The sequence below is a fragment of the Silurus meridionalis genome, chromosome 9, assembly GCF_014805685.1.
Source record: "Silurus meridionalis isolate SWU-2019-XX chromosome 9, ASM1480568v1, whole genome shotgun sequence".
In the NCBI taxonomy this organism is placed as follows: domain Eukaryota; kingdom Metazoa; phylum Chordata; class Actinopteri; order Siluriformes; family Siluridae; genus Silurus; species Silurus meridionalis.
Window position 1 is genome coordinate 10738758 of NC_060892.1, and position 8462 is coordinate 10747219.

Below are 8462 nucleotides of genomic sequence, written 5' to 3' on the forward strand. Positions count from 1 at the left end.
GTGTAATGAACGCAAACAAGATATATAATTGTACACTTTTATCCCCTTTGTCCAAACTGCCTTAGGAGGAGAAACTAAAAGCAGCTAAACTAAGCACACGCTGTCTAATCAGAGGGCCAATTACGTAAAATGGCTAAAAGTAGATCTGGTTGGAATGAATGTGCAACACAATGTGCTTTTTACTCTGTTTAAAATCCCTAAACACAAAAGAACATTAAAAAGTAATCATTAATTCAGCTGCCTGTCTGGCTTTAACAAACAAAAAGTGTGTGTCAATCTGATATCACAATCAGCCGTTCAAGGCTTAAAGGCCATGTCATGATCATGTGCTCCTCTATCTGGAGCAGTAAGAAACAAAAACAGGAAGGAACTGAATATTTATTGATAAAAAAAAAAAAAAATGCAGTTGCTGAATTAAATGCTACCATCGTGCCTGGTAGTGGAAATTCAGCTGCAGTGTAACCCAATAGGTGTTGGGGATCAGATGGTAAAGGAGGCTGAGTGCTTGAGGGACAGACGTGGCTGATCTGTAAGCTTCGAGCTTCTTTAAACTTCTCTTTTCCTCTTGATGAGAGACTTCTGATTTTGAATCAGTTGAGCAGAGCTCGCAAGACTCCGTACAGATTTCACTCTTACAGATCTGCCTTTTGGAGCATACATGGGACTGTTCAAGTAGATTTTTTTTGCCTCTAGTAAAGAGCAAATCTCTGGCCTTTGGTGAAGTCTATAAGCGAAGCTTTGGGTAGAATAATAAAGAATTTGCCAAAAAAAATAAAACTCTATTGCTTTGTCCGATTTACGATCAAATCAACACTACAGCTTGAAACTTGGAACTAGACTGTCACACTTAACACGTCCTTACTAAATTTAAGGCAGAATTTCGAATCATTCGAGTTTTGTTTTCCAACCATCGTCAAAACACTTAGGGTTTAGTGCTACACAAGTAGTTTGTTTTATATCAGCTCATACAGGATGCACTTTTTCCTTTGTCTCTCTTGCTGTTAGACAGGTTTCATTTTCTAGCTTTAAAGAACTCCTACCGTAACTCTCGTGTAGAACCTGGGTTGGATCCAACACCTCAGCATTTGATCGCGAAAGTCCGACTTAAAGAGTGTCTTTGTGTCTTTCCAGTGCATGGCACGTTATGTCACCCGCTCTGTTATTACTGGAAGCTAAATGCGGCTTTGTGCTCGAGGCAGGAGATAAGGGAGGTGACGTTTGCATAGGGGGGAGGAGCAGCATTCTCTTCAGGTGTGTGTTGTGTCCCAGTGTGTGTGTGTGTTGTATCCCTGGAAGCTACTCATTGCTCTCTGAGGCCTCCCAGGTTAATGTTCTGCTATCAGGTTCACCCTCCACTTGTATTCTTGCGAAAGCCACTCAGCATTGATCTTTTATGTTTTTTTTTTACAGTTTAATGGTTTACAGCTCTTGTAGAATGCTGTTATGTTTTCATCTCACACCCAAACTTCAAATAAAGGCAGGTGTCATTAAATAGTGTTGTTCATAAATACCAGTTTAGCAACTACTAAACCAGACAATAAAATCGCCTTGTCTTTGTAAACACAATAAATAAAACAGTCGTGCCGGTGAGGTGAGGCTTCTCTGTGCTATTTAGTGCTATTTGTTCAAGCTCGAACAGTATGGATACATTTTGTACTTTTAATTAAGGCTACCTGTTCGCCATTATACCACAGTGTGAGTGAATTCTCGATTGTGATTGGCTGTGATTAAGAATTGGTCTTCATATTGTTTCCATAGTAAAAGGTAGAGATGTGTACAGCACACGTTCCACATAAACGGTGTTATTTGTAATCAGAGTCACGAAGGAGACTTTTAAGGAAAGAGTGGAAGGAGTCTCCAGTGCTTTGTATAAAAAGAAAGCTGTAGGGTTTTTTACCACTAGAGAAATTTTCCGGTTTCTCAGCTCGGCTATTATTTTTGTTTTTGTCTTAGAAAGAAGATTGTTTAGGGGCTGAAGTAAAATTGATAGCAGGGATGATCTTGAGCAAATGAAGCAATAAACGGATAAAAGAATGATGTGTCATTTAAAAGGTAGTCCTAATCAGGACATGATATCATAAGAAAATAAAACAACTGCATCACACCACCTTGTTGCTGATTGTTTTCCTATAAGCACGGAGCCAAATTGCTAATATAAGATAGACCCCTAAGATAAACAGGTCATAGAGCATGACACTGTTTACAAATGTGTGCTAGAAGTATTAATTTTACACCAGACATTTCGCTGTGCAAGGTGTAACAACATGCAATCACATGAGCTGGCTTCCTCACAAAGGCCCAAAACAAACATGGCGGCCCGCCTTAGAGAAAAAGCAACAAAACAAAACAGAAAAAGCCATCACAGCTCTTCCTAGAAGTGTGGGTAGTTAAGAATGTCTGCTGTAGGCTGGAGTGTTCATCAGCGTCATAAAGACATCTCAAAAGCCCCTGTGTGTAGGGGATGAAAATAGTTCCCCTCTATTTATATGTGTATTACGAACCAAACCAATATCTTCAATAAGACACTGATATGTAACACCTGACACATGATACAGATACCCTCTCTGCAAACTGGAAGAAATTACTCCAGATGTTTCTCTCATTGCTGCTTGGTCAGGGTGATGGTGGATCTGCAGCATATCCCAGTTCGCTGTTTGGGATCCGAGAATAAGCGTCTGGATGGGATCACAAGGCACCAGATACACATTTAACTCACATAGGAGTGTGACACACATAGTGTACCATTTACAGTCACCTACTGAGTAAGAGGAAACCAGAGAGGAACATATGAAACTGAATACAGACTGGAACCTAACGGATCTCAGGATCGACCCAGGAACTGAAAAAGTGGAAATGAAAGCACCTTATGTGTCCTGAGAATTGAATTCTCGCTCTCTGTATGTCTATCTATCTGTCTGTATCGCTCGGTGGATGTCAGTCTATCTATCTCTCTGTATCTCTCTCTCACGCTGTATGTCTATCATTCTGTCTGTCTCTCTCTCTCTCTCTCTCAACTATCTGTTATGTGCTGTTGTTTTAATCTAGACAACAACATCTTGATATCCTTACATAAACATGAAACTGAAATACACTGGTGTAAAGTGCAAGGCTGTGGCCATTATTATTATTATCATAATAATAATAATAATAATTATTATTATTATTATTATTATTATTACTATTATTATTATTATTATAACAATTCCTTAAATTATAAGTTATTACGTTTCAAGTATGATAATATATATATATATATATATATATATATATATATATATATATATATATATATATATATATATATATATTTATATATTTATATATTTATATATTTCTTTTTAGGATAATATATGAGACCAGGGCCTGTTCAAAATGTAAAATAATTCATCAGATCAGTTGGAAAAGCTCCATTTGATGCAATGAGTTGGTTATAGGTTGAACATTATGAATCTGTCAGGTTCACTGCTGTATTACACAGAAACTATATTACTGTAATAAATGCTGTGTAATTGTGTAAGTAGGCTGAGAGATTTTCTGCTCTGTATACTCTGAGATATAAAAACTTTTCTGTGAGGGAAAGCCCACGGTAATGTTGTCAGTGATGTGAGTTCAGTATTAAAAAGGAAACATTTTAATCCGCTCATTGTCTCTTCTGTCCTTCACACGTGAACTATTTCTCACACAAACTACACCGCTTCACTTACCTGAGCCTCGGAAACCTCGACCAGAACTTTCTCCCTCTTTTCATACACTACAGGCGGTCTTTAAACATGGCTCAAGGAAACTTTTCACATCACATCGCCCAGTTTCACTGAGAAAGTTTATAATCCAAACTCATGGGAAGGAGTTCATGTGGAAAATAACGCGGAGCTCTGCAGCGACACACAGCGCGCGCACGCGTATCTATTAGCAACATCACGAGGAGGAGGAGGAGGCGCGCGACCTTTTAAAGTAGTGATTCAGCAACAAGCAAACTTTAAAGTTCCCTCTGTCTCTCTGTCTCTGTGTCTCTCATTCTCTTTATCTCTCTCTCTCTCTCTCTCTCTCTCTCTCTGTCTCTTTAATTCGCTCTCTCTCTCTCTCTCTCTCTCTCTCTCTCTCCACTCCACTCCATTTCAATACAAATGAGAAGGGGAATCAGACAAAGTTGTGCAATGTCTGGGCAATTATACAGCCAGGCTATCGAGCCTTTGCTGTGTTATTTAAGGAAAAATGTAAGTGGACTGGTGATTAGTGGGAGCACCAACCCTGAAAACATCAAACTCTCAGCATATGCAGATGATATCACAGTTATGGCCAAGAAGAAGGAAGACATCCAAGCTGTACAGAGTGCTATAAAAGTGTATGAGAGCTCCTCATCTGCCAAACTGAACTGGAAGAAAACAGAATCACTGTGGTTTGGTCCTAAAAAGGCAACCAACCTGAACTGGCAGAAAATATTAGATGGTCAAGGATAGGAATGAAATGCCTGGAAGTATACCTCTGTAAAAATGAAAATAATGTTAAAAAAAACTGGAAAGGCATAAAAGATAATGTCCAAGCCAAGTTAAGACAGATGGTAATGTCTGTTACCCCATCTATCATACAGAAGAAGAGTCCTGATAGCTAACAACCTCATCGCCTCCACTCTATGGCACAAACTTGTGGTTTTAGACCCACCCAGAAACCTCATTGACAGCATCCAAAAGATTCTGGTTGAATTTTTTTGGGGTTTGAAAGCACTGGCTAAGAGCTGAAGCTTTCCACCTCCCAATTGAAGAAGGAGGACAAGGACTGATCCATGTACATTCCAAGTTATCAGCCTTTCTTCTTCAAGCAGCACAGCGTGTCCTATACTGTCAACCTCACCAGTGGATGGAGGTCACATGCGCCCTTTAGCAGAAGGCCGGTAAAATGAACCGGGATAAACAACTGTTCACCCTTTGTTACGAAGACGTGGATTTGGAAGGAATCTCAAGCTTTTACCAAAATGTTCTGTAAGTATAGCAGACCCTTACCTCCTTAAAGGAATGAGAGAGACCTGACCAGTGGCTGATTACAGTTTTTCTTAGTTGCTTTGGAGCATTTCTTGAATCATCCTTAATATTTGCAGACCAATAAGTGCATTCTCAAAACAATTTGTACAAACAGCACAATACATTAGATTCCTTTTAAAAGCCTGTACGTTTCTCAAAATCATTAGTTCATCTATAAAAAGTAAATATTTGTGTCAATGAACATGTCATTCCCATCAGAATGAAAAGTCCCTTTGACATTGTTTACAAAGAAAATCATTAAAATGTTAAGTCATGTTGTCATTATGTTATCGCACAGTATTTCTTGATATAAACTTCGGTTTAGATTAAAGTGACTGAAAATGCACAAAATTTGACTCCCTTCTGTAATGCATCTAGAAATTTTAGTAGCACAAATTAATTTATTGGATTGCATATTTAATTTATATTGAACATTTTCATAAATTGTTTTGCTCTGTCTGTATACACTCTTCAATTGAAGGTTCACAAGATTCATATTTGACCTGTTTTAGAGAACTCGTTGATTATTTTTTGATCTGATGCCATACACTCTCCTTCATTAGTGCTATTTAAGATTCATCTGCACAATTCATCAACACATTTACAAAAAAAAGGTCAATGGAAATTTTAGATGACAGATGATGACAAATGGTTTAACCATTTTGCATTCAATAACGTATGCAGTGAACTGATGTTGAGATGTTTTGGGGGTTAAGACTATTTAGGTGAAACTAGTATAATATATTTTGATCAACATGACATAAACAACTGATAATGTAGTAATCTGCAGACAATTGTCCACAATTGAATCAAATTAATGTACAGTCGCAATTTGAACAAAGCAACAAGAAATGTTCTTATGATGACCACAAATGACTAAATGACGTGGAGGTTGAACAAGTAGTTTTGAGAATTCCATTTCTGATCTGAGAAATGCTCCAAAGTAACTGAGAAAAACTGTAATATTGAATGTCCGCGCTTGTGTGTGGTTTTAAACCTAGTGGAAGCTTGGGGTCTACACTTCACTGGCAGCTTCAATCAAAAAATACTCTGTAAAGAACAAAGGAAAAGTTCTTTTACTTTCTATACGACATTGCAGAGTTAGCAATATGGGTCACTAGGAGGAAAAAAGAAAAGACTGTAGAATATGTCTTCTACAATCTTATAAACAATGTGAATTTTTTTTAATCATGTATGGTGTGTTGACAATCTCCTATGTGAACATGTGATTTAAACTTAAGTTATGTAGTAAAAAAAAAAAAAAAAAAAGTTCTCTTCTGCTATAACTGAAATAATGACATTTAAAAGTCAAAAAGATTCAAAGGATGCTTTATTTTCATGACAAATATAAACATTTATATTGCCAAAGCATGGCCACAGAATTATAAAATTAGCAAACAAATAACAACAAACATAAAGTATACATAAACATAAAATAAGAACAATTTATAATTTTGAAAAGCTAAAATAATGAAAATTAATAAGTAGTTGTAATAAAAAGAAAACAATTTAATATGTAATAAAATAATGTATATACATCTAAGTGTACTATTGTGTGTGTGTGTGTGTGTGTGTGTGTGTGTGTGTGTGTGTGTGTGTGTGTGGTGTGTTTGTATCTATACAGAGTTTAGGAAAAACAAATCTCTCTCTCTCTGTCTCTCTCTCTCTCTCTCTCTCTCTATGTTTATCACTTAATCTTTACAAGCAAAGCGAAAAAAGAAACAAAATTTACAGAAAAAATGTTACAGTTTAAATTAATTACTAAAATAATTGTATTTATAATGTAAATCTTTAATTGAAATAAAAATGTACAGGGTCATTGACTTATTCAATTCCAGAGATGTGTTATAGTGTCAGAAACCATACAAGCATTCTGTCTAAAATTAACAGCTCAGTGTTTTTCAGATGCCAAACTGGCAGCCTAAATTAGATTTATTAACAGGATGTTTTTAATCAGAATCCACCTAAAAGCCTGTTTTTGGGAGATAAGGGGAAAAAAGAACCTAAAGGACAGACCGCCAGACAGCCAGACAGCCACACAGATAGATAGATAGATAGATAGATAGATAGATAGATAGATAGATAGATAGATAGATAGATAGATAGATAGATAGATAGATAGATAGATAGATCGATCGATAGATCGATAGATCGATAGATCGATAGATCCCCTATCTTGAGGTGCCCTTAATGTTAACCCACTGAGAAGCCTTATTGACAATGGTAGGCCGTCAGAGACAGCAAAGCCTTCTCTGCTGGCCTAAACACTATAAGAAGCACTGACCTACATTTACAACCTAAATTCTGATTGTTCCATGAAATTGTATTAATTTATTCCCGTTTATTCTCTTTATTTCGTAGCGTTTTTCTTGGCCGCACTGCTTCCAGTATGTGTATGTGGATGTTAGTTTTTTTGTCCAATCAGATTTAGCCTCTATGTGCTGCCATGTTAATCTAATCTGCCCAGGGCCTGCAAAGTCTGTAGTACTGGCATTTTTACCCAAGTCTCTTTTAGAAATAAATCTGTTTATTCAACCAATCAGATTTCAAATTCGCCTCACAGGCCCAGAATAGCGTCAGCATTTTTCCGTCTTCTGAATGGTTGGTCAGAATGAAACTAATACAGTTCAACTGGCAAAACATGTCTGTAGCGCTCTGTACACATAAATACATCTGAGTTAGGCTCTATTATGCCTACGGAGGAAAATAAATTGATTTGGTCGCGGACATACTTAAAAACTACATTTTCAAGAAAAGCTAGACAATGTGAGAAAAAGTCGGCCACCCCGACACTAGCTAGCTTGTCTCAGCCCGGGAAAGGTTTTGTGCGCCACTGGATTACAGCCTCTAAGGAGCGGTGCAAATTATGCTCCAGATGATGTAGGTGCACAGTTGGGGTTGTAGTGTAGAGGTTTAGAGCTTGCCTCAGTAAAATGGTATTCACCCTCCATATGCGCAATGCCTCTCTTTCTCTGTAATGCCATGCATTGTTATATTGCACTTTTGTGTAGTATTGATGGTTTCTATAATTGTGACGTGATAGTGGTGGTATTAAAAGGTGGATTGAGTCGGGTAAGTCCCCACTGAAGGCCCAGGTACCAAATGCACGGCCCGCCACTGCTTATTGATATTCAATTCAAATCAATTCATTTTTATTTGTATAGTGCTTTTAACAATGAAACTCAAAGCAGCTGTACACAGATAATGATAACAGATAATGGTAATAAAAATTAATATGATGTTTTGTAAGTGTAAGTTTGTCCCTGGTGAGCAAGCTGGTTGCGACTGTGGTCACTGGAACCTCAGGGGCATGTTTAACTCGACCCGAGAGAGAGAGAGAGAGAGAGAGAGAGAGAGAGAGAGAGAGAGAGAGAGAGAGAGAGAGAGAAGAGGAGTGACAGGAAGAGAAGGATATGGATTATTATGTGTCCTTATTGTTGTATGAAA

At 37.4% G+C, this 8462-nt stretch overlaps 1 protein-coding gene across 8 annotated transcripts in view; it reads right to left on the bottom strand.

The window, feature by feature from the left end:
* The window catches only part of LOC124390811 (A-kinase anchor protein 13), a 77740-nt gene extending 73877 nt beyond the window's left edge, over window positions 1–3863 (bottom strand). For 6 of the 8 annotated variants that reach the window (XM_046856855.1, XM_046856853.1, XM_046856850.1 and 3 more), the window contains exon 1: window positions 1041–1182. The gene's annotated coding sequence lies outside the window, so the exon portion shown is untranslated. Of the gene's footprint in view, window positions 1–1040; window positions 1183–3704 lie in introns of those variants that run through there. The other 2 variants (XM_046856849.1, XM_046856856.1) reach the window with 2 other exon arrangements.
* Window positions 3864–8462: the final 4599 nt, after the last annotated feature.